This window comes from Drosophila bipectinata, chromosome 3R (assembly GCF_030179905.1).
Source record: "Drosophila bipectinata strain 14024-0381.07 chromosome 3R, DbipHiC1v2, whole genome shotgun sequence".
In the NCBI taxonomy this organism is placed as follows: domain Eukaryota; kingdom Metazoa; phylum Arthropoda; class Insecta; order Diptera; family Drosophilidae; genus Drosophila; species Drosophila bipectinata.
Genome location: NC_091739.1, coordinates 22,263,580 through 22,281,659, shown reverse-complemented (window position 1 = coordinate 22,281,659; position 18,080 = coordinate 22,263,580). Strand labels below are relative to the sequence as shown.

The 18,080-nt window shown below is 46.3% G+C and overlaps 1 protein-coding gene across 2 annotated transcripts in view; it reads left to right on the top strand.

Annotated features, from left to right (window-relative positions):
- Positions 1-18,080, top strand: part of beat-VI (beaten path VI) — a 56,123-nt gene that overhangs the window by 16,474 nt on the left and 21,569 nt on the right. For both annotated transcript variants that reach the window (XM_017237393.2, XM_017237392.2), the window contains exon 2: positions 8,663-8,708. The gene's annotated coding sequence lies outside the window, so the exon portion shown is untranslated. The remainder of the gene's footprint in view (positions 1-8,662; positions 8,709-18,080) is intronic.

Here is an 18,080-nt window from a genome sequence, read left to right as displayed (position 1 = left end):
CACTTTTTGCTTTGGTTACTAATTCAATTTGCAATAACAACAAGACCCACATTGGCATGCTCTAATTATATTGCGGACGGTGGTCGTTTGGTCAGCAAAGCTGCTTAGAGCGTGGACTTTATTAAAAATATTTGGCCAGAACAACGCCAGCCCATACCGCCGGAACTGGCTGCTGGAACTTGGAGTGTATTTACATACTTTCTGTGGAAGTGGAATCCGGGCAGAGTCGCGGAAAATTTTTACGAGTCCTAGACCATTCCGGGAGCAAAGCACGCGCCGAGCCTATAAAGTGGTTCGCCCTTTATACATTTTTTTACTGTTCAATTAGCATAATGGGCGCACCAGCAAGGGCCGGGGTAGGCAGACAGGAGGACGCGACTGATCCTTTTGCCAAATAAATAAATGCATAAATATAAATACAGTTGCGGTCGAGGTTAAAGTTTCGGGGCAGGGTCCTGGGGTTCAAGTAGCTGAGTGGCTGGCCTTTTTTTTTTGGTCCTGCGTCCTGCCTTTAATTTCAAAATGGTCAGCAGCCGGGAGGCGGCACATCATTTCCGGTTTGTTTACGCAAATCGAGCACATTTCGCATAATTTCCTATTGCCAATGCCAGTGGGGGTGAAAAGCTGTGCACGGCATGCCAAAGTTGCTCGCCAGATCTTCAGCGCCATGTAGAGCCACATATTTATATGTGCGCAATGTTTTTCTTGTGGGAAATTTTATGAAAATGCTTTCCAAATTGAATGAAAACATATTGACTATGCCATGACGACGATGACGACGTCAACGATGGCAAACGTCAAGAAAAACAACGTTGTTGATGGTTGACGGTATGTTCCGGGAACAAAGCGGCCAAAAGGGGCTGACAAGGAGCCGAATTGGGGCCCAAAAGAGGCGGGCGTGGTGGCAAAACGTTTGATGTTAGCACAGTAAATACATGTCCCTATATTTGCCTATAAGTATGTCGCCTGTGTAGTATGTTCTGCGTGTATCTATGACTGTGTTGGGCACTTGTATCTGAGAGTTTGCGTTATCGCCTGCTATTTGTATTTGCTACCCGCTGTGTGTGGGTTGCGGCGCTTTTTCTGTGGTTTTTTGAATATGTCTCATTTGAAATTGTTCCTCTGATATTTGCATGGCATTTCCCTTTATCAACACATACATACAAAGTTGTGGCCCCCAATCCTGGGACAAACAGCTCCTTGGAATTTGATTTCACCCACCGAGCTCTGAGCCCTGACCGCAATGGCTAATAAACAACAAAGCGCATAAATTCTAAGCCCTGGCCAATAGCCACTGTCTGCCTGGATGCCTATGCCATGGCCAATTGGCTGCAATTTAACAAAGTGCAACGGAGCGAGGAGGTCCTAGAGCAAAAGAGGGAAACCGACACAAAAACTAAAATAAAGTACGGAAAAAATGATGAGAAAATGTTCGTTCAGAAGTCAAACGACGAGGGGACCCAGAGATCGACCATCGCAATGTTGTGCACATTCTCAGTACAACATGTATTCTAAGGACCAGATTACTTAAATAGTTTTGTGATGGAATTTTTCAGGCTATTGAGCAGGGCTAAGGGATCTTAGTTCTCGTTAAAATAAAATACATAACTGGGAGTAGAATAAATCAACTCACATTGACTATCTGTACTTTTTTTTCTGTGTCTCATTGTCATGGCCTTTGTTGAACAAATGCTTCTGTGACCCCGCCCATTCCAAATCCGGAATCTGTGCCCGGCAGGTTGTTGTTTCTGCCGCTGTTTTTGCCATGTACATATAAATAACATCCTGCTCCTGCTGGCTGCCTTCCTTTTGACTTGCCGTGCATAATTAAATCAGATCACATTTTAAAATTCCATTTATATTTACCTCTTGTCGGACCAGGGCGTCCGTCTTTCTGTTTGCTCGTAAATCATGATTAAAAGCTTCGGGCGACAGGACGACCGCCCAGTGGCAGCAACTTGCCTCCAAATACTATGCCTAACACGTAGCCAAAATAACAACAAACACGGCTGGAAAAAACGGGAGGAGAACAGACAACGACGAGCAGAAACTTCAAATAAAAAGCGCTGTGGCCAGCAAGACGACACAGCGAGCAGAGCTACGGCTGCAAAGATGGCAGCTCAGGGCGAGATTCAATTCTGTAGATACAAGTGGCAGCTAGTGGCACAAGAAAAGACCGAGTTCTGGTACCAGCCAACCAACTGCGGTGGTGACTCACTTCACACAGCCATCGAGAAAAAAAAAGGAGATACAACGGCAACAAAGCGGAAGCAACAAACAACACAGCAAAAAATATACGTGATACGGCGGGGCATGGTCCTCCTATATGTACATACATATATGTTGCTCGGCTGGTGTATATAAGGCGAGATAAATCAAATGTGGCGAGAAATTGCAACAACAATGGATGGGGAAGCCAAGAGTGGAGCTGCCGTCGTCGCCGTCGCAGCGCAACATACAAAAAATATAAAAAACAAGGAAAATAGCAAAGCGAAAATGCGAAAAATTTATCCAATTTGGTAAAAATTTAGGTCACAGCCGGGGTTCTACGCTGGAAGCGCCAAAAGCGCAACTACAGCAACGGCATCCATGAGGCCACAGGAAGAGCTCAAGTGCAGCTGAAGCCATTGTCTCGCTCTCGTTTGTTGGCGAGCCGAGGAGCTATTAGATAGCGTGAATTTGCAATGGCCTGGACAAGGACCAGGACCAGATCCAGTGCCAGGAACAGGACAAGGACCAGAACAAGGAAATTCAACTCGACGCGACTTCACTCGATTCAACACGACTGGATGTGCAACTCTGGCAACTCAACGAAGCCAAACGAAGGCAAACGAAGCCCCACGAAACGAGGCACAGCCGGCACAAAAGTGAGCCATGATAAATATGGCACAGAGGACCCAAGGAGATATAAACATAAAGCATAAAGCTGAAGGCCGTAGGAGAAGGAGTTCTGGTCAGGGAGTGCGGAGAAAGTTTTCAACCAACCAGCGTCCCATACACTATTCACAATTTACAGCATCTCCATCTCCCGTACCAGCACCACAACCCCATTACAGACAACTAATAGCACATGAAATGAGTAAATTATCGCACACTTGGTGGGGGGAGGGCTTGTCTAGCTAGCTGGGGAGAAAGCTGTGAATAGTGCCACGCTCTCAGCCAGCTAATTTGCAGTGAAGCAGTGAAAGGAAAAACCAACAAGCCACAACATTGCGTATACGTGATATTTGCTCCCTGCCAGTTGGCTCCCTTATATCCTGCTGCCAGCTGGTAGATAAGCTACAAAAAATGCAGCGTAAAAAATCGAATGCATATTTCACAAACACAAATGTCACGTACAAAGAGGCAAAAAATGGGGGGAGCTGAAAAGGTATTGGAAATTGTGGCCAGAACTAAAACCAGAGGTAGCAAAAAGGTAGAAAGGAAGTGTCCTGCCCGGCAATCCCAATAGAATTTTCTGAATTATTTCGCTCGATATGAACTTTTGTAACAAGTCTCAATAATTCTTAAGCTGGCAATGAAGGAGGAGAAGACCTTTCCTGCTGTGCTGGGGTCTGCATTAAACCAATGAATCGAAAACGCAACGGATGTCAGCCAGTTGCCATTTTGAGAAATTAAAAGTGCCCATTGCCGTTTTCATTTCCGTTCTGGGAACCACGCTCTTCCGTTGCCTGCGGTCAATATCCCGGGGCGCGCCACTCTCAGGTAATTCCCCCAAACACAATCCTATTAAAAACTGCGTAGGATACTGAAATTACTTTCGCCGGACAGCAAGGGACACACTACGGCGGGCGAGGCTAGGCAAGAAAAGCCGCAAAGCACTCGATAATGATGCCCCAGCTTGCGTCTTGGCCACGCTGATGCCCACGATAATAAGCTGCCTAATAACCCAAGGCGACCCACCGAGGGCGGGAGCTGTTGTGGGCGTGGTCATGGTCATGGCACTGCCCCGATGGGCGTGATGGTCCAGCAGCTCCCTGCGGAGCTGCCTTTACAGTTCGTCAATTTTAATGGTTAGGGTGTTTGTATTGGTGGTGTAGGGTGTGGGACGTGGGACACACTCGGAAATCGCTGCTAAAAGTAATTCACTTTTATATTAAAAAGATTTTCGTTATGCCCGGGTCGCTCATTTGCATGGCGTCCTGTTTTGTCCCGTCCCCTGCCCCGTCCGGTGCTGTCATGAGCGAATCGGTTCGGTCCCTCCGCTGGAGCTTCGCAGCGAAAAAGTAATAAAATAAACAAGTGTCCTGGAAAAAGGACCCATGCAGTAAAAACCGGGTCTACACCGATGTCCGCCGACAAAATGGTGTGAAAGTGATTTATATTTTAATTCAAAAATGAATTATTTAGCACACTTTTTAATTCCTTTTAGCTGCCCGCTCTCGCCGAGTCCTTACAAGTCCCGGGTCGAATCTGAAATTCTGATTACTTTTTATTTGCTTTTATTCGGGGAGTTTATTGCATTTGGTACTGAAGCAAAGAAATGCAAATACTTCGGCTCATTATTGCGCCACATTAAACATAGCAAAGAGGCCTAAAAGCTGTTGACAGTCGGCCAACAGGCGGAAGGACCGTCTCCGGCAGACAATTTGATGCTTAAGCGTGCATTGACATGGCGCGGAAATGGAGGCAAACTTGTGCATAACATGCATAATAAATACCAGGCGCACTAGCCAGCAGGATGCCGAGTGCCTAAGCACTCCTGCACTCCGGAAGACCACAGGGAATGACTGGCTCCCTCGATATAAGGACTCCTTAGTCGCGTCGTCATATGCAAAGCAAAATCTGGGCGACTCTTAAATAAACCATTCGGCGACTTGGAAGCTGGGTGTTATGTCTCGTATTATGAAGCGCATAAAAGCTTGTTATAACCATTACTTTTCGGGGGTATCGGGCGGCTGGGTAAATGCCTGTGAAATCGACAGTAAATTCCGCACTCTACATGCTCCTGCAACTGATTATTTCGCAGACTGGGACACAAGCAGCCCGGGGCCATAGTGCTAACAATCCGCGGGCCAAAACAGAACCAGAAAAAAATATATATAACACACAAAAAATATCAGTGGGGCAGGGCCAACAAACTGCGAATAGAATTTGCAGTGTGCTGGAAGCTGCCAGACTGCAGCGAAAAAATTTGAATATAAAATGCGTTATGCTGTGGGATTGACAAGGGCCAGGGTGGATCCGGGAGCGGGGCAGGCCCGGCCAAGAGCTCAGAGGAGAGGAGGTCCTGCGGCAACAATGAAATTGCGTATGTAAATTTCATGTCGTTACCAGCGGCAACAGCAGCATGGCTGAAATAATTAAAGTGGAATGCACCCGCAAGAAAAACTGAGAAAAAATCCGCGACAGGGCCAGTTGTAGTTGTAGTAGGAGCTGTGCCTTGTGTGTAGTTGTGATTCCAGTGTCCTTAGTCCTGTTTGTCTATTGCCAGCTTGGCAGTTGCTTTTTTTCTGGTTTTTGTTTTTGGCGCAGCCACCACTCGGCGCTTGTCCTCCGTCCATATGCAAAACAGTGTCACCAGCTGCTATGGCTCCGGCTCTGATCCTTGCATTGCAAATGTGCCACTGTGTCTGCGACTCTAACTGCAACTTGTCAAAAAATGTCGCAACAACTGCAGCAGCAACCGTAGTAGCAGAAGCAGCAGCAATGGCAAACGCTTTGGCTTTGCTTTGGCATAAATATGAGTGCCATCAAATTAATATGCACGGCATATGGCTGACGATTTTGTGGTGCAACATGTTAAGTGCATTCAGCGGCAGCTGCTCGGCTGCCCTGTCTCTTCTATCTGCCGCTTTGGTGTTAGGGGACAGCTGCATAATGCAGCGAGTACTCCGGTTGACTCCTCGGCATCTTGGCAGGGTTTTCACGCTCCTTGAGTGACAGGCACGGCTACCTTGGTTTTATCTTCACTGAAAAGAATATTTCCTATATTTTAGGACCTTTTTTTTTTTGATAATTCGATTAATTTTTCTGAAGGTTCTTCGAATATACTGCCTAATACATTCCAAACAATATAGCTTTAATTTAATCTCTGCAAAATCAGTTCAAGAATCTTAAAATTTGTTCTCTCTGCACCATGAATTATGATGCTTAGCCGCATTGCTGGGGCTGACGTGGCAAAGATAAAACTCGCATCTCCTCGAGCGCTATTCGCGAGTGCAGGAGGACCAGCGCCAGGATCCAGAACTGAAAGCTGGAGCTGGAGGAGCGTTTAATTTGGCTCGGAGTTGGCATCCGTAACTGTCCACGGGTGTGAAGCTTTTAGCGGAATTGTCTGCGGCATGTGCGCTGCCTCCACTGCCGTCACTGCCTCTGGAACATGTTGCACTGTCAGCTCAAGTGTACCAGGAAGAACTCCCAACAACTCCTGTCCCTGTCACCTGTGCCCTTTGTTAATATCTCAAATGGGTCTCACCGCGACGTCATAGCTGGCGGTTGTTCTTAATTTAAAAGCTTTTCATTTTCGGAGTTAGGCAAAACCTGAAATGTGGAAAAGCAACGTGCCAAGTTGTCAAAGCTGTCAATGGCAGGACAAAGGGGAGTAACAGGCGATATAACTACTCAAACTCGAGTCCAGAACCACTCCGATTTTATCTCCTGGCTAATGACATGTGAAATGTGTTGATAAAAAGCGTGGGAATGCCAGTAAGACATTATAAATTTGCGTTCCGAACGTTTGGCAGCTGTTGATTCAGTGGACTGAACGCATCACTGAGCAGAAAGTGGCCCGGCTTAGGGGGAGTGAAAAAGCTGGATGAGCCGCATCGTAACGCCCCAGTCGTCATGGTCAAAAGGGGGCGTGCCCCTGCCCGTCTTTCGCTTCCATAGCCTTCGCCCTTTGCCATATTAGCCACGCATCACCGCACTTTCAGCCTGAAAGTGGCTCCGTTGGTGGTTCGAGGCCGGCTGTCGGCTTTGATTAGACTTTGTTTGCTCTTCTTCGAGTCTGCTCAAAAGGATATTGATAAAGGCATTGGCTACACATTTGTCTGTCTTCACAGAGCATGTGTGAGTGTGTGTGTGTGTGAAGATAAAAGAGTGTGTCGGTGTGGGTGGGGCTGTGTGCAAAGGTGCGTCACAAAAGTTGAGTCAAAGGTTTTCGCTTTGACTCGTAATTAATTTGCTTTGTTCCGTCCGCTTGGCCGGGCACCCCACGGTGGGCGGAGGAGAAGGTTCCGAGATCAGGGGCGAGAGGGCAACCGCTGCGACGCCAGCTGAAATGGCCCTTACTCGTCCGGCCATAAATTATTTTATTAAGCCACTTCGGACGGCCCTTCGGCACGCCCTGAAGTTATGTGAATTATTTTGCAAAAGTTAATTTCATGCAATAAATTCTAAATCGCGTTGGCAACATTTCAGGCCACACTTCTCCACTTGACTCGACTTGAGGCGATTTCGACTTTGGTTTTTGTTTTGTTTTCGGCCAGCTTCTGAAGCTTCAGAAGCCTGCAGAAGGGCCTGCCCCAAAAGTATGCAACATAATTACATTTTCAGCAGGTGATTAAATGGGCCGTAATTGTTTCTGGCGCTCCTGTTGTTGCTGCCGTTCCACTAATAGCCGTAATTAGTGGCTGATCCCTGGACGGGGGATGAGCCTACCCCCAGTTTTGTGGCCCAGCCGCTCCCGAGCTCCGTGAGGCCCCAGGGCTGACTTTAATTTATGCCCTCGTGTCTCTCAGTCGTTTGTTGGCGGCGCTTTAGCCACGGGGCTACATTTAAATTACACAAAGCGGGGCATATCGTATCGACCTTTTTTCCAGTTGTCGGGCAATAAAACTTTTTCACTCAAAACAATAATTGAGCGTATTTGTCGTTGATATTGCCAGCAGGCTGGGGGCGCTGGTGGAGCTGCTGTGTTTGGTGTTTGTTGTCCTTGTCCTGGCGGGCGAGCTGGCTGGATGGCTGGCTGGCTGGCACTTCGGGCATCAATAAGCATCTCTTGATAAATGTCCAATTTAATTTTGTTCTCTTTACTTATCTCCGGGCCTTTGAATCGTCTCCCACATGGCCTGGGCCTGGGCCTGGTCCTGGGCCATTCGTTTCTCCTCTATATGCAACACCACGGCTTTGGCGCCCGACCCCGCCCCGCCCCTTTTCCGCCTTTTATCCCATTCGTTTTTCAGACTTTTTTTGCAGATTTTATTTCGTTTCATTGCGCGTGGCAAGCCAGTTGCCAGTTGCTGGCACCATTTCTTACACTTTGTCGGCTTCTTTTTATGCGCTCCGTAATCACGATAGGAGCGAATGAATGGCATATTCGTTTGCCACTTAAGCAGATAAGCATTTCAGCAATTGAGAGTCCGGATTATGGAGAGTTCAATTTATAACCTGCAGCTGGGAAAATCATTTGATACAAATATTACACGGTAATTCCGTGGCGATTCCCCCGTCAGCTTGTTGCTCAATCTTTCCGGGAATTATACTTTCTTAGGAGTCGAGCTGAGAGTATCCATGCAGTCGTACATCATGTATCGAGTTTCAAAGTTCAGTTCTTTCTTGGCTTCCCCACATCAATTCCATGATTTTCATTTCACTTTTTTGTTCATTTTTCCCTCTGCCGCCATAGCTGGCCAATTTATTTTCCCTCCCATTTTTTCAGGGGTTTTTGCAGCTTGCGCTTTAAATGTAATTTAATTCGTCTTCTTATTTCTTCTTACAGACATCGCCGCCAGCAGACGGCGTCTGGCGCCGGAACTGTCTAGCGGGTAAGAAATATGCTGAGGCTTTGATTTAATTGAACTTGCGTCATTTTCTCCCACCCCGGATCGGGGGCATTCGGAGCGGAGGGCATGGTAGGATCCAGTAATCGTGCATCTGTTTCATATTTAAAGTACAGCGGCTTATTATTCAGCCGGCGGGTGGTGACGGTGAGCCGGATCCTTGGAGTTTGCCCAATAGAGGGTACTGATACCGATATTATGACATGCTGGGTATCCTGATGCTATGTTGCTTTGATGCACTAAAAAAAAATATTATAGCTTATGCATCCAAATCAATTTTTTACTTGTTATCTTTTTTGTCTAGATGGGGAGCTTAAACAAAAACCGAAAATAACTTTTAATCTTTATGAATTCATGCAAAATATTATCATTAAATAATACCTTTTTTTTGTTCAAAAGCTCTTTTTAATTATTTCTTGTTGACTTATTAATAGCATTTTTGAATCAAACAAACATTTTTTTATTGATTTCATGTTTTTGCTAGCAATTTCCGGTGAAAATGAATTTTCTGAGTGCTTGCCACATGTGGGCCAGCATTCCGGCTAGTAAATATTGTCTCATTTGGTATGCTGTGTGCCGCGGCTAAAATCAATAAATCAAAGCCGGCCAGGCTGTCGGAGCAGGATGTGGAGAGGCCCTGGAGCTGGGTGCTCTGATAGCTGGGAACAGGGTCTTGGATGCGACGTCACGAATGTCGCACTCTGGCGCGTGCCTTGGCCCCAGCTGGAGCTGCCAAACATATTTGCGTGCGGCAATGCAAACAATGCTGCCATGTTCCGGCCTGTCCCTTCCCTCCCACCTGTCACCCACTAACACCAACCGGCCCTCCCTCGCCCAGCTAACTATCGTTTCAAGGCCGAATGCTTTTAGCCCGCAATCGCAGCAGCCCGCATTGATAGCCTGTCTAATGTTAACAGCGGCTTCCCAAGCCCAAAGGTCCTGACCTGGCAACAGGTTGACCTGGAACTCCCCTCGCAAGCATGCAGTGCAAACTCTAACATTGCATATTGGCCAACCCGTCCAATAAGTTTGTAAATATATCCTATATATACATATACATGAGTGGATGTGGGTTGGCGGGAGTATTTGCCTCTGCATGTCAGCTGGGGACGAAGCGACCACAAAGGCAAACACGCTTGGCTAAAACTTGAAGCGGCTCAAAAGTTTCACGTTTTAAAGGCTTAACTCCCATTTCGGCCCTCCGCCCATTTCGGGCCAGCCCCCGGAGATCGGCTGTGCTGCTTTTTTATGCGGCGCTCTGTGGGTTTAAAAAGCAATTCCGCAACTGTTTTTGCAATGCCGCACACAGCACACAGCGCACAGCACACAGCACAGAGCACAGCGCCCAGAACACACAGCAGAAAGCATATGTAGCCATGAAAGTGGAGGAGCTCCACATTCGCATCCCAGCGGGCTGGCAGCAACAAAGCTACCGACCCAGACCGTTCCCATTACCATTCCCAGTCGCAGCTCCGGCAGTCCCAACAATGCTGTCGTTATCGTCGTTTTCACTTCAATTAAAAGTTGGCAACTTTTCTTGCCATGTTTACCTAACTTGGCGAGGACGAGACCAAAGAACGGAACGTGGAATATGGTAGCCGAATGGAGGAGGAGCTCCGATTGCCATTATGCTGATTCGTATGGCTGATTACCGAATTACAAACTGTAATGGCAACAATTGTTTCGCCGGGACTGCGACTCGGCGGCATATGGCACGCAAATGGCAAGTAGGCCGCATGTTGTCACAAAAAATTGCGCTAAGATACGAAAAAACGCGCCACTAAATGGCAGCAAACGGCTAAAGAGAATATGGAGTGGGGTTCCTCGGAAACAATGTCATGCAACAATTTGCAGCAGACATTCGGTGACACCCACAAACTCACACACATAAAGGTCAGACCTTAAAGCACGTATCCGCCGTGTGGGCCGAATGACTTCCGTGCTGTTCACGCCCCAATGCGTTGGCCCTACTTCCCTGTTGGCCACCCCTCTCCTTGGCCCCCTATTCAGGCCCACTGTCACTGTGTGCGACTGCCAGGAATTTCCGCGAACGTTAATTGCGACAAGCCGGCAGTGGCAGCGGGGCCAAAGAGCCAAAGAAATGCCATGTGCTTGCACCTGGAAATGGCTAGAGACAGGTGCACGCAAGTGTATAACAACTTAGTTGAGGGACTTGCCGCACTCAAAGGAAATATTTAAAAAAAAAAAAGGATAAGCATTACTTATGACATGGAGGTCCATGTATCATGTTCTTGAATGTATCATGTTCTTTAATCTTCAAAATTATTTATCTGCAAATAGGCTGATAAAACTACATCTAACTTTTAAAAAATACGTTTGTTTTCAACTTTTTTTACATCGAATAATACATAGATTCAACTCATCAGATTAGTGGGGATGTATTTTTTAGCCTAATTGATTTTTATTTAAAGTTTTAGAAGAGTTTAATCCTTGTCACTTTTTTCAATAAAAAATACTCTGGTTTATTACATAATTTATTTAGTAAGCCAGAAAAATAGAGGGATTTAAACTATTCGGCTTTAAAAGACCTGCATGTGTTGCAATCGATGTCCGGATGAGTTAGGACAGAGCCATTTTATGGAGGTGCCATTTGCCATTTACTCGCCGCCTTTCGGTTCGCTTCCTTTCCATTGAAGCCACCTGGATGTTCGGTATCATTAAAATTGATTTTGCAGAAGGATGCTGGAACGAAAGAAAGACCGAGCACCGATGGAAGTTGGCTTTTCTATTTGCCAAACACCAAGGAATTTGCTAAATTGCTTTTCAGCTTGCAACCGCCGCACACCTTGCCACATTATTGAAACGAAAGGGAAAAGGGGAGGGAAAAGGCTCCATAGCTACCCTAGATGTGCGTTTGGTTTTGCAATTAGTTTGTGCCTCGAGTCACGGCAAAAAGTTGCAATGGCTGCTTAGTCATATGACAAAGGAGAAGCAACACAGGAGCTTGGCTGGGCGCAGGGATGTGCGGGGCAGCTCACACACGCAAGGCTCATTCTTTTTATTGTGGTCTATTGTCAAGTTATTGTTGCGACTTTGGCAACTGTAACAAAAGCGATTAAAACTGCCATAAAACCTGAGCCCATTAATAGCGCAATAATATTATCAGCTTATGTTCAATGCCTCATGCAGGATGCCATGCCAAGCGCCGAACTAAACTTTGTCTCTTGTATTTTCATTAACATTTATTGGTTTTTTACTTAGACGTCAGGACATAATAACTTGGCCCGCTTACTACCCGCTACACGCTATCCGGTGCCCGCAACACACAAAACACAATCTCTCATCCCAGCTCAGTCGTTCGGCAAGTCCCAGGGCCAGGGCTTCCCATTTCGGCCGGATTCGGTGCAAGTCCTCCAGCTTCTGTGGGTGGTTATGGTGGTGGCCACACAATATTTCGCGGTCGTATCAGCGTCATCATAAAATAACGTTAATGACGGCAACAAGGTCGTAAAATCAAAATTTCTGCTATTTCAACGCTGAAACCGCTGCGGTTGGCAACAGTGATGGGGACTTGGGTAGCTGGCTCTAGTGGCGGCAGCTTAGCAACATTGTTGATACGACGAGAGTGGTGGCCCGGGCCAGACAAGATGTGATGAGATGAGATGATGACGCTGTAGGAAACGAGGAGACTGAGACGGAAACGGGAGACCGAGACCAGACCCGAGACTGTTGCCCTTGCAACCCAGCAGGCGCCGGCATGGCCTGAATACAAGCCGCACACCCGCGCACACACACCCAAATGACTCGTTGTAACATGTGGCGTATGCGTAATACGACGGAAATTTAATTACTTTAAAGGCACGTTAGGTGGGTCAGTGGATCGGAAAACACAAATAAAGCCATCAAGAGGTTAGCAAAGGATTGGCAAGGCAATACCCGAAATTCCCTGACGTTGTTCAGACGTTGTCTCAGGAGCACTTTGTATTTATCCGACACTCATTGCCTTTGCATTATTTGCCTAAACAAACTTCACATTGTCTGATCCCTAGGGCCATTGAGACTGCGGTGGGCGTTGTCCGTGGCACCTGAAAATTTCATCTGTTCGGATGCCCCAGCAACCGGTTTAAAAGGTCTCTATAAATATTCCCTTTGTGCTGGTGGGACGTGCAGCGGTTTAAATATTCATTAGCCCAGCTGGCAGCAAAACTGCGGTGCCCAGGTCAGGGCCATAGACTCGATTTGTGGGCGGCAAGTGAGAAATGATATTTGAAATTAATTTAAATCGTCCAAAATGTGAGCCACCAATGAATTGCCCATTGAGATGCAGCACTTGCAGGTCCCGTTTTCGAATTTGAGGATTTCGGGGGGCATCAATACGAAATCGCCCCGGAGACCTTTCGCATACCCATTGTCTGGGCTCCGGTTTACGGCTTGGCCGGGGTTTATGGACGAGTTCGAGCATCGGCGTTCAGATTTTATCGCGCTGGCGTTAAAAGGTCGTAAATGTCTGCTGTCTGTGGCCTAAGTAAATCAGCATAAAACCTAACTAAATGAAGACAATCAAAGTGTGGCCACGCCTCGAATTGCACATGTATGTTACACGTTTAGGAAGATATATATATGTGTCTATCCTCGACATCGGGATACTCGAATTGAGTCACAGATTCGGCGGCAGTGGCAGCAGCTGGGCGGACTTGTTTGTCATGGTTTTTGTTGCCGGGCGCCACAGCTCGGCTCTTTGCACTCGAAATTATGCTGTGGCCAGGACTTTGCCTTTTGGCCTCATTCCTTCGTCTCGCTCTCAAAATATTTGCAGGCGTAGCAACAAAAAGTAGCCCAACAATATGGTAAACTATATAAAAATTTGCCCTGGCTGTGGCCGAGGCTGCTGACGGACAAAAGGTCGGGATAGCGACATCGTTATTGTCCTCATTGTCCTGGGCTGGGCATGGGCCTGGTCAAGTGGCTAGCAGCCGGGACTATGACGCTGTCTACATATAGCTATAGCCACAGCAGCAACATCCAGCAGTAGCAGTAGCAGCAGCAAGGAGCAAGCAACAACAAGGAAGATTTTACTGTCCTAATAAAAGACAAACAAAGGACCTTGGGGTGGCTGGCGGTGGCCAGTGGCCACCAAGGAGCTCTTTCGTATCGCAATTTTCATTATTTTATTTGCCTATAAACGGAGCCATATTTTGTGCAAGTGTAGGTCACACTCTGGCATACAAATGTATCTATCCATCCTTCCCACATCGTCCTGGGACGGAGCTGGGCGGTCTATTTCTTTATTTGCCTACACTACACAATTTTAAGGAAAATAAGTAATTAAAAAAGTCATAAAGTGGTCGGCTTGTGCTTCTATCTCGGTAATAGCCAAAATGCTCCATAAAAATCAATGCCGACCGACTGGGGCCAGGCGAAGAGGCTAAATGGGAGGGGAGAAAGCGAGTGGCCGCCTGAAAGAGACACCGTCAGTGGGTCAGTCGCGCTGAGGTCAATTCACTTGACTTTAAACGATAAACATACTCGGCAACAACAAGGCAAACAACTTGTAAGCAATTAAGGCAACGTATTGACTTCTCCTCCCTGGCAGTGTTGCGTGTACGAATATGTGCAGGACGCTGGCCAGGATGCTGGCCAAAAGGGGAGGTTCGGACAATCAGGCTGTCGCCAATCGTCGTCTGGCGGACAACAGCGTTGACATGACGATATTTGTCCTTCTCCGTCAGAGGTAAATGTACTGCAGGGTCTTGATAATCTTTTCATGCAACTCGATACAAAATCTGCAAAGCAAGTCGAAGATAATTGGATTGAGTGGTAATCTAATGGTGTGGGATTATTATTTTTTTCACTTTTTTGGCAGAGTATTGCCCATGGCGACGTTTGTTTTGATTTCCATTTTTTCGTATTGACTGGCTATCTTGTTCTCAGTGGTTTTATATACATCTATAAGTTCAGTTTTATTTTCGAAATTGTGGTCGGTGTTGGGGCGCCATTGGCCAATTAAGAACAAATTGTTTTGTCCTTTCTTTGTGGGATGCATTTATTTAAATTGCTTTTTTCTGTGTATTTTGATTTATTTTATTCAATATTTTGGGTTGGTGGCTTTGAGTTGGTACAAATAAATTTCGGTCAATGTGCTGCACAAAGCGAAGCGATTTTATTTTGCATAAAAAGTGTTTATGCTGTGGAAATTGAGGTCGTCAGCGTTTTGGGATACATGTGAGAGTGCATGTGTCTGTACCGAGTGGCAAGTTTTGGCTCACGGCTGAAGTGCCTCCACCTCCTCTATGCCTGCCCCACGCTTTTCCCACCGAGGGCCGACTATATGTTTGGCGACATGCTCCGGAGGAGAAGGAGGAGGCAGGAATTGAAATTCTCCGCCTGTTTGCCACTGTTTGTGCGTCTTGTTGTTGCCTGGTTTTTGTTGCTTTTGCGGCTGCCATTGTTGCCGTGAAGTTGAGCTGTGTTAATGAAATGCGTTTGGGTTTTTTAGCTGGCACAAAGCGCAACTTGGAGCTTGCAACTTGCGGAGGCCGAGCGAAAACTTTTGCGACTGCCTCTCCAAAAAAAAAAAGGCAAAAATCGCAGCCCCACTTTCGCCCACTATGGCAACTGTAATTAAATGCAGCGCATAACTGCTCCGAGCTTGTGGCAGCATTTATATACAAGAGCACTAGCACACATATCCAGCCGACTTTCGCGTATTTAAAGTATATTTTGTTTTTGTAGCATTTTGACCTAAAATTTTTGCAGTCTCATTCGCAGCCTCGGCACTAATGTCAAGTATGCCGCAGCCAGAACTGCTGGAATTTCAGCTATACAGGCAAATGAGTGAAATAAACTGAAAAAAATTAAGTAAAGACTTTTAATATAAGCTATTAAGTTACCCCTTTTTATCAAAATCACTATATGGCCTAGAAGTTTTCAATTAGATGTTTTTTCCTGTGCATTTTTTTTGGTTTCGCATACTCGGTAATTACGCCTTTTTCTCCGAATCTGCCTGGTTTTGTGGGTGTCTGCAGCGCAGTAACAATAATTGCGGGTAATCAAGTAATGCTCATTTGCGAGGCACAACAAAGTGTATCGCGGCGATAAAGACATCGCGGTGGCAGCACGGTCGCGTCAAATGTGACATGTTAATTCCAGGCGAACAGGCAGCCAAGGCGCCACCCAACCCCTCCCACTCGGCAGGCTGATTGAAGTGCGACGCCCCACCGATAAGAGCATTTCACAGTGTCGACGTGTTAGAACGCCGGGTGATATTTTCCAGGAAAACTCCTTGCCTGCCTACATAAGCGTAAAAGGTGCGACACTTGAGGACGGTTACGTACGTGCGTGTATAAAAAATTGCGGCTTTATTGCACTCGACTGTGAGGAAGGCAAACAAAAAGCGTAAAGTACAAGACAAGCCAAACACCAAAAAATTTTAGACAAACACCAGCCCACTCAGATGTGAAATGAAACAAATTTGGGTCTTCGCCTCGGCAGTCGAAAAATTTTATTTGCACAGAGACTACTTCAGGAATGATTAATTTTAAGCCACCTCAAGACTGGCTTCATTTTGTTTCGATTTAAAAGAGCTAAAGATCAAATAAAATATTAAACTCTCAGTTCCTGCTGCACACAGTATTTTCCTCTTAAAGTTGGAAAAAGTTTTTGAAATTAAAATTCTACTAGGAGCTTTGCGAATATTATTTAAAAACATTTTTGTTAGAGAAAAACAATAAATGGGGAAGAAGAGAACTTCCTCAGATGGAAAATTCCCCCGTTTATCTTGCCTGACCCATCAATATTCGGCAACTTTTTAAGCCACCCTCCATATTTTGGCCTTTATTTTAATTTATTTGCCATTCTTGCACGCCCCCTCGCACAGATAAACACACAGACATATGTACGGAAGGAATACACGGAGCACAAGCATCAACGCTTTGGCAGAAGGCTAAGAGAGTTGGCTTTTTAAAAAATAACAAACTTTTGCTTTGCTTGTGCAAAGGGCTAAGATGAGAGAGAGCAACACCAACAGGAACAGCAGTTTGGCCGTATGTGTGCCGAGCAGCAGGCTGTCAAAAAGTTACTTATTTTCTTTTAAAAACTTGTACGAGTCTTTTTGCGCTTCTCGACCTCGCTCCTTGCATCTTGATCCTTTCTCCTCCTTGCTCCTTGCTGGCCCCAACAGCTCCACGCCCTGATTGCCCTGCCCTCTGCGATGTTTACACAGCTTTTGCTTTTGATAAGGTTAATCAAAAGTTTTTTAATCCATTCTGCATACAGGCAAACATAGACCGGCACACACGCCACGCCAAGCCAGGACCCGTCCTTTCCCGCCCCTCCCGCAAAAAGGCGGGTGGAGATCATCAGTATCAGATTCGTGTGTCCTCATTATACATTAGTGCCTGGCAAAGAGCAAAAAGCTGGATAACCAGAGTTCAGAGTTCAGCGTTCCGTAGTGCCAGAGTGCCTGAGTGACGGGGACACTTTGAGCCCGCGGCTCATTCGAACTTTTCACACTGCAAAGTGAATTTCATGAATGCCAAATTGTATGTATTTGTTTTCTTGAAGTTCTCGGTACCCGCCAGCCAGTACTAGCCAAGCCAAGAGAGTACACGGACCGAAGACCCCGAAGAGCTGGCTGTTTAAAAATCGCATAATTTATGTGCCAAAGTTCAGCGAAATCACTTTGGACAGCGCCACGGTTAGCAAAAACTTTGCAATTAAGCTCTGAGAGACATTTGGCAAACGGCAAAGTGAATTGAACCGCTGTTCAAGCAGCAGAATAAGTACCCCGTGTTCCATTTTCCACTGGCAACCCGCTGGGTAACGCCATCGCCACCACCCTGCCCAACTCTGCCCAAGCCAAACCACTCGACTCCACCACCTGCTGCCGCCTAACCTATTCAGGTTGCAGCCCAGGCAGCTGCAACTTTTGCGATAACTTTAAATCATCTAATTATGAGTAGCAGCCATTGGACAAGCCAGCCCCACAAAACAGCAAAAACACCGGAGGAGGACCGGATGGGGGGGAACTGCCAGTGCCAGCATTTAATTTCCGCTGTCTCAGCTCAGCCTGTTCACCTCCGGCCCCGGGCTTCGATCCCCATTCCCATCACCATTCTCCATCCCGATCCCGACATAACTGACACTTTACTTCATTTCTGCTGACTGGAATTAATGGCTTTTGTTGGCATAGTTTTAACGCTTGAAGTTCGGTTGCCGAGTTGCCGTACTCTGCTGTGTGTATAAAATTTATGTTCGAATTTATTGCAAAGTTTATTAGACAATTCCTTTTTTGCAAAGTAATTTTCGCCAAAGAAGCCGAAGGGAAAATTTTTTGTGAAATTTATGAGCTTCATAAATGACCAAAGCATAAAGACCGGTCCTCCCTCCGGTCAGTGG